Here is a 7,612-nt window from a genome sequence, read left to right on the forward strand (position 1 = left end):
GCTCTTGTCCTCTAACTTACTTTGTTGCATGAGGACTAGTTGGAATTCTCTCATGCCTAATTATAAGGGATGAGAGAGGGGAGGAGCCAAACATACCAGTGGCCTCTGGGAGGTGGCCCAAATTCTGGAGACATTTAACAGTCCGTTCATTACCAGGAAAGGGGCTCAGGTGTAGGTTTCGACAAAGTGTAAATTCTTTACAAAGCAAGTTGGAGAGTGATGGCATGGTTTTATATTACTATATTATAGTAATAATGGAAAATGTTTGATGTCACAGTTTAATAATAGTGTATTTTAATTTCATGACATTACATATTCTTAATTTTTATGCAATATTTTGATATTACTTTATTGTATACATTATATCAATCATTTCATGATGTATGTTGTATGTCAGTAGCATTACTTGGATTTTTGAAAATGTAAAGAATGCTGAGCTGGGCAATAGTGAATTTTCTTTTTTGTATGTTAAAAAGTTACAATGGTGATAGTGAGATGAAAAAATAATAAAACCACGGAAAAAAGAAAACATTAATGCTGAAATCCTGGAACAAACAGAGATGTGAGATGAACAATTGGAAGTCTAACACAAGACACATGGATTACAGAAATGTAATCCAAAAATAAGAATATAGAATATGAAATATCTATGGATATTGCGTATCTTAATAAATTTTCAGTGGAACCTATTGAAATGATATATGTTGAATATTATTTTTGAACTAAAAAATAAAATTCAAACTAGTATGTTACTTAGTCTTTGTAAAGTGGATTAGATTCTGCAGGTGTAATGATATACCTTTGACTCAGGTAATAAATTGAAAATTCAGAAACATGTATTCAGTATTTAAATAAAAAAGTAATTACACAAATTGATCTAAATGCCAAATGTATCATCTGTCTTAGATCTGTGTATTAACTTAAAATCACATTCCTTATGAAGCAGAATAAATAGCTGAACTAATATTAATGTCTCTAAAGTATTTTCTTTTTTTTTTTAATTTTATTTTATTTTATTTGAGAACATACTGTACAGAGGGGTTACAATTACATTGGCAGGATAATGCATACATTTCTTACCAAGCATTGCAGCCTCCTCCTTTGTTTACCCTTCACCTCCCTTCCCAGCCTCCCCCCTCCCCCCCACCCAATCATACCCCCCTCCCCCCCCACACCGACATTGTAAAGCTTGCTTTGACATGACATTTTGTAATTCTCCTTGTTACAACAGGTCCACCTGAGTCCTTAAACGACTTGTTTGTCCCCATCTCCTCCACATGTTATACTGACATCAAATAAAGTGAAAGCGGGGGTTACACTGTGGGGGAGGGACATACAAAGCAACAAAGAAATAATCTTATAAATGCGTTAGAAACACATGCATGAAAGAAACGAAAACATTAAAATACATATTTAAGGGTTCGTTTTCCTAACATCACATTATCTGATCTTTTCCGCTTGACTCATACCTATACTAGATATTGCAAATAAGGGAAACCATGGGACCTATGTTTCTTTGGGCCTGGCTTACTTCACTTAATATAATTTTTTCCAAGCCTTTCCATTTCCTAACAAATGGGGAAATGTCATTCTTTCTGATGGAGGCATAGAATTCCATTGTGTATATATACCACATTTTCTTGATCCATTCATCTACTGAGGGGCTTCTGGGTTGGTTCCATATCTTAGCTATGTAAAGTATTTTCTTAATTAAAATAATTCCCACAAGAAAAAGGTTAGTGTAAAAATCACCTTTGAGCATACTCTACAACTCTGGTGTGAAAAATTAAACAAAAGTAATGAATTATATATAGCTCCATATTCATAGCTTTTATGAAATTTTAATGAATTACTTTAAAATGTCCTTCATTTTTGAAATCGGTTCAGAATTCTTGCATAAATTAAAATTGGAGAACTACATTACCAATAGAAAATGAATACAGTATTTTTTATGAGATTAGAAGTCCAATGAGAATAGAAAGATTGAAATGGCTCAAGTGGTGAAGCACCTGACAAGCAGGAGGCATGACAATTTCCAAATAAAAAACTTGGATGATCATCTAATAACTCCACAATGTAAGCTTAGCTAATTTTCAAAACCACAAGATACAAAGTCACCTACATTCTGGTGGAAAAGTAATTAATGCATAGTACGAAAATAAAAGATACAAAAAGGTAAGGAAAAAAAAGGTTTTCCAATCCTGTATAAATTTAACCTGCACCTAACCAAAATACACAGCACTTGTCACTGTCTAAGAAAATTGTAAGAGGCATTTCCTTGAAAGAGGAAGTTAAAGGTGTGGTTGCCAGGATGGAAATTCCAACTCCAAATGATATGTAAATCAACCTCCCTAAATGAGAACTCAGGTACACACCCTTTTCTAGGCCCACTGCCCTGAATCAAAGGACCTTTTACTCCTCCTTTTGTGAAAGGCAACTTTCTTTACACTTTTTTTTTACCACCTGCCGACTGCTGACACATTATATAGAGGAGTCACTGGGCCAGGGTGTGGTGTTTCTTTATCTTGACCATGGCAGTGTGAGTTTTTGGAATGTGTTTAAGAGTTCCCTTCTCTGGAGATATCCCATTGGCTATTTCCAATTTGCTGTCAGACCCTTTTTCTCCAATGATAAACCATTATTAGTGAAGATTCTATATGTTGGGAACTCTATAGCAGAGAACCTTTCTCAAATGAAGCAAACCATTAATACTGTACTAATTTGAATTTCTTTGCACAGTAATCCCATTTTGTTATGAAATATGGAGGTAACATATAATAAAATATAAAATGTAAAAAATAATGAAGATAAGATAAAGTAGCAACAATGCAACAAGAGAGCAAAAAACTATTTAAAAATTGCTATAAAAATAAACCCATGCAAAAATGAGTCCCCAGTGACTGTTTTCACCATGAAAGAAGGTGAATCTCAGAATAACAGCAAAAAACAAAACAAAACAAAACAAAAACCATTTAATTCAGTGGGCATTTTTGTTTTCCCAGTAATCCTTGCTACTCAGCAGGCTGAGCAGGATGGCAGTTCATAGCCAGTTCATATAGGAAAGTCCAAAAGACTCATCTTCAATTAACCACCAAAGTGGAGCTGTGGTCCAAGTAGTAGGAGAAAAAAAAAGCAAAGCAAACAACAACAACAACAACAACAACAACAAAAAACCCTCACGAATACTGCTCATGCCCTAAGTTCAAGCCCCAAGTACATCCTAGAACAAAAAAGCAGTATTAGTTTCGTTGACTCAACGTTCTAAAGCAGGCTTTTGATGACTAGATCCTGTTATCCATCCTGGGAAGAAAAAAAAAGAAACACCTCTATACTAGACCATTGGGGTGTTTAAACTTTCTATTAGATTGGATTCTTTAAGTTGTAGTACTAATTCCTAAAAATAAAATAAAATGAACTGGAATACTTAGAGAAATTGCTGGTAATAATGGGGAAGAAAGAAAGTGAATGGTTGAACACTAAAGATGAAGGAATGGCTTTAGAAAAAATAAGTCATAATGTTTTAGGGTAAAAATGAAGAGAACATTAACTCAGGCTAAGAGATTAATAATAACAATGGCAAAGCTCAATTTATACATTAGGCATACTGAGAGATTAACAATAGCCAACAATTGTAACAATACAACAGTTTGCTGTCCAGTTGTGATGGCTCTTTGTTGGTGTCTGTCTTTTACTCTATGTACCCAATTATCGTGCCATCATCCCTGCTGTCATTATCATATGAAGATAAAAAATAATGCTTAGCCAGCTCCAGTGGTGCACTCCCTGTAATCCTAGCTACTCAGGAAACAGATCTGAGGATCTCGGTTCAAACCCGGCCCAGGCAGGAAAGTCGTAGACACTCATCTCCAATAAACCACTAGAAAACTGGAAGTGGTGCTATGGCTCAAGTGGTAGAGGGCTCACCTTGAGCTGAAGAGATGAGCGAAAGCACCAGACCCAGAGTTCCGCAGCACTAATGACAAAAATTTTTAAAAAAGAAAAATTAAAAAGATTGTTTGATAATCAATGCCTGAAAGTCAATGATACAAACATAGTGTTAGGCTACTATTTAGCTTCTGGCAATTCAGATAGGGGATTATGCTTTCAAAGCTAATGGATCAACACCAAGAAAGGTACAAGATTGATTATAGTAACAAAACCACAAATGGGAAAGGTTATGCCAAGGATACTACAGAACCTGTAACCCTAAAGAGAATATTCTGATAGGATAAAACTTATTGCAAATTGAATATTAATAATGTGTTCTTGAAATCCAATGTATATAATATATATATGTTTATGTCTATGATAATTTTTAGATCATTCTCAAAAATGGCATGGAGTTATTAAATTATATATCAGAATACCACATCATTTTATAATAAAAAGGCATAAATGATATTTAAAATAAAGATAAGAGAAATAGAGTGGAAGAAGAGCTCAGGGACAGATCTTCTACCCTGAGTTCAAGTCCAGCACTGACAGACAAACAACAAGAACAACAACATCGGAAGGATGAATTTGTATGGAAAATGGACTTGGGAGGAAGTGACCTAGGAGCCTAGGATGTTTGTTGACTCACAGTCAGGTGATCATCGACAGTCAGGTGATTACTGGTCTGATTAAAGCAGGTGATGGGAAAGCTGGGAGGGGCTGCTCTGTGGGCAGACTTAACCCTGATCACAACTCAAGCAAGAGATAATTCTTGTCCTCTCAGCTTTGTGCAAAGTGTGAATCAGAAGATCTCAGTCCAGGGAACCTAAGCATAAACTCAATTTTCTATTCCAAAAGCAAAAGCAAACAGAAGAGGACATGGCTTAAGTGGTAAAGTACCAACCCAGCATCAGGCCTGACAAATTACAAATTAATGAAGACCCACAAGATACAATGGATGATGCCACGAATGTGTCCTACAGTCCGGTGGAAAAGTAATAAACTCATAGTCCAAAAATAAAGCATACACAGAAGTAAAAAACAAAACAAAACAAAATAAAACAAACACAATAAACTTTTCCAACCCTGGACAAACCTAAGTTGCACCTAACCCAAATCACCTAACCAAATTGCAAGTCCTTGAAAGAGGAAGTAAAAGGTGGGGTTGTCAGGATGTAAATTCCAACTTCTATTGATATGTAAATCAGCTTCCCTAAACAACCAATCAGAGACACTTCCTTTCCTGGGCCCACCCTCTTTCAGTATAAATAGAGTGGAAGTCTGAGACTCAGGCATTGCTGAAGATCCCTCAGGAGGAGGAGGCTGTTTGGAGCTTGGATACTCTAGGTGAGGATCAGAGTGGGAGAATCTACTCCTCTTTTAATTCTTCTTTCCTTGGTTTGGTGTTGTTGTTGGTGGTGGTGTTTTGTCGGTTGTGGGGATTGAACCCAGTGGTAGGGCAGTGTTGCTGGGCCTCTTTGTTTTCAAGACTGGGCATTATCCCTAGGTCACTTTGTGGACAAGTTTAGTGCTTTACCACTTGAATCACAGCCCACTTGTGATTTTGGAGTGGTAAATAGGAGATAAGAGTCTGTGTCAGGGGGACTTTGGTGCCCAGGCCTGCTTCAAAGCTTGATCCTCATATCCCAATCTATTGGGTAGCTAGGCTTTTAGGGGTGAGTCACCAGCACCTCATTAGATTCTAGGAATGATGGATCCTGACATTGTCCAGGCCTTCCAGAAGGAACTGAGCTGTGGCATCTGTATGAATACTTTCATAGAGCCAGTCACCCTAGAGTGCGGGCACAGTTTTTGTCGACCTTGTCTCTTCCTTTGCTGGGAAGAGACTCCAGCCAGGTGCCCAGGATGCAAGGGACCCTGCCAGCAGACAAACCTGAAAACCAACGTGGTTCTGAGGAGCCTGGTGGCCATTGCCAGAAGAGCCAGACTCAGGCAGTTCCTGAGCTCTGAGGAATACATGTGTGGGACACACAGGGAGACCAAGCAGATGTTCTGTGAGGTAGACAGGGCCCTGCTCTGTAGGAGCTGCTCCATGTCTCAGGAGCACAGGGCTCACAAACACCATTCTATAGAAAGGGCTGCTGATGTGCAGAGGAAGATGATTTCAAAGCAGGTGCATGCTGTATGGGAAAAGACTCAAGAAAACCAGCACAATTTACAGGAGAAGAAGAGACTCACCAACCAATGGATTTATTATGTGAACCTCTACCGAGACATGACTAAGGATGTTTTTAGAATGCTGCAGCTTTTTGTCCAGGAGGAGGAAAGATATCATTCCCAGCTACTGATCAATGAAGGAAGAGCCATGTTACAGCAACTCAGAGAAAGGGAAACCTAAATGCTTCAGAAGAAGCATCAGCTCAGGAATATGTTTCAGGAGCTGATCGAAACATACCAGAAGCCAGATGTGGAACTGCTTCAGGGTGTAGAGTTGACCCTAGAAAGCTGTGTGTCAGTGTTGGTCTTCATGCCACTTCCTCTGAGGCCACAGCTCAGTGCCCCTCCCATGCCTGGAATGAAAAAGAAGCTCAATCAGTACCGGGTGGAGATTGCCTTCAATGAAACTATGGGGAATCAAGGTCCTGGGAGCAGTGTTAGACATGACCATCAATATGCGGTTTTGAATTCTGAAGACTCCCTCCACTTCACTGCTTTTGGATGCCAAGTCTTCAGCTCTGGGAAACATTACTGGGAAGTTAGTGTGGATGAGTCTTCGACCTGGCCCTTGGGAGTTGTTACTGATTCTGTCATAGGGAGCAACCTCAGTGAATCTGAGGACGTTTTCCTCCTTTTGTTTGTGAAAGAGAACACACTTTACACCCTTTTTACCACCTTCCCATTGCTGTCTCAATATGTAGAGAAGCCTCTGGGCCGGGTTGGTTTGTTTCTTGATCTTGAGCATGGCAGTCTGAGTTTTTGGAATGTGGCTAAGTGTTCCCTTATCTGGAGATACCCCAATGATTCTCTCTGATTTCCTGTCAGGCCCCTTTATTCCAGTGGTATCCCGGTGTCTTAAGTGAAGAGACTCTCTATGTGTTGGGAACTCTATGGCAGAGAACCTTTCTCAAATGAAGCAAACCACTAATACTGTACTAATTTAAATTTTTTCATGAAATATGGTGGTAACTATAAAATGTAAAAACCAGTATTAAATGAAGATAAGATAAAGTAGCAACAATGCAACAAGAGAGCAAATAAATATTTTAAAATTGTTATAAAAATAAACCCATGCAAAATTGAGTCCCCAGTGATGGCTTTTCACCCTGAAAGCAGTTGGAATCCAGAATAACAACAAAAAGCAACATTGAATGCAGTGGGCACTGTTGTTTTACCAGTAATCCTTGCTAATCAGCAGGCTGAGTTCTGAGGATGGCAATACATAGCCAGGAAAAACAGATAAATCCAAGTGACTCTTATCTCCAAATAACCACCAAAGTGGAGTTGTGTTCACATGGTACAAGAAAAAAATTCCCACAAGAACAAGGCTCATGCCCTAAGTTAAAGCCTCAGGAAAAGCTAGTACAAAAATACAGTACTAGTTTCAGTGACACAAAGTTCTAGAGCAGCCTTTCTATTAATAGGTCCTATTATCCATCCTGGGAGGAAAAAAACAAACACCTCTCTCCTAGAGCATAGGGGTCTTTACACTTTCTATTAG

At 38.3% G+C, this 7,612-nt stretch overlaps 1 pseudogene; it reads left to right on the forward strand.

The window, feature by feature from the left end:
* The first annotated feature begins 5,644 nt into the window (after window positions 1-5,644).
* On the forward strand, window positions 5,645-6,829 carry LOC138828880 (tripartite motif-containing protein 43 pseudogene; annotated as a pseudogene).
* The last annotated feature ends 783 nt before the right edge of the window (window positions 6,830-7,612 follow it).

This window comes from Dipodomys merriami, unplaced genomic scaffold (assembly GCF_024711535.1).
Source record: "Dipodomys merriami isolate MVZ:Mamm:240054 unplaced genomic scaffold, mDipMer1.0.p SCAF_1664, whole genome shotgun sequence".
Taxonomy (NCBI): Eukaryota; Metazoa; Chordata; class Mammalia; order Rodentia; family Heteromyidae; genus Dipodomys; species Dipodomys merriami.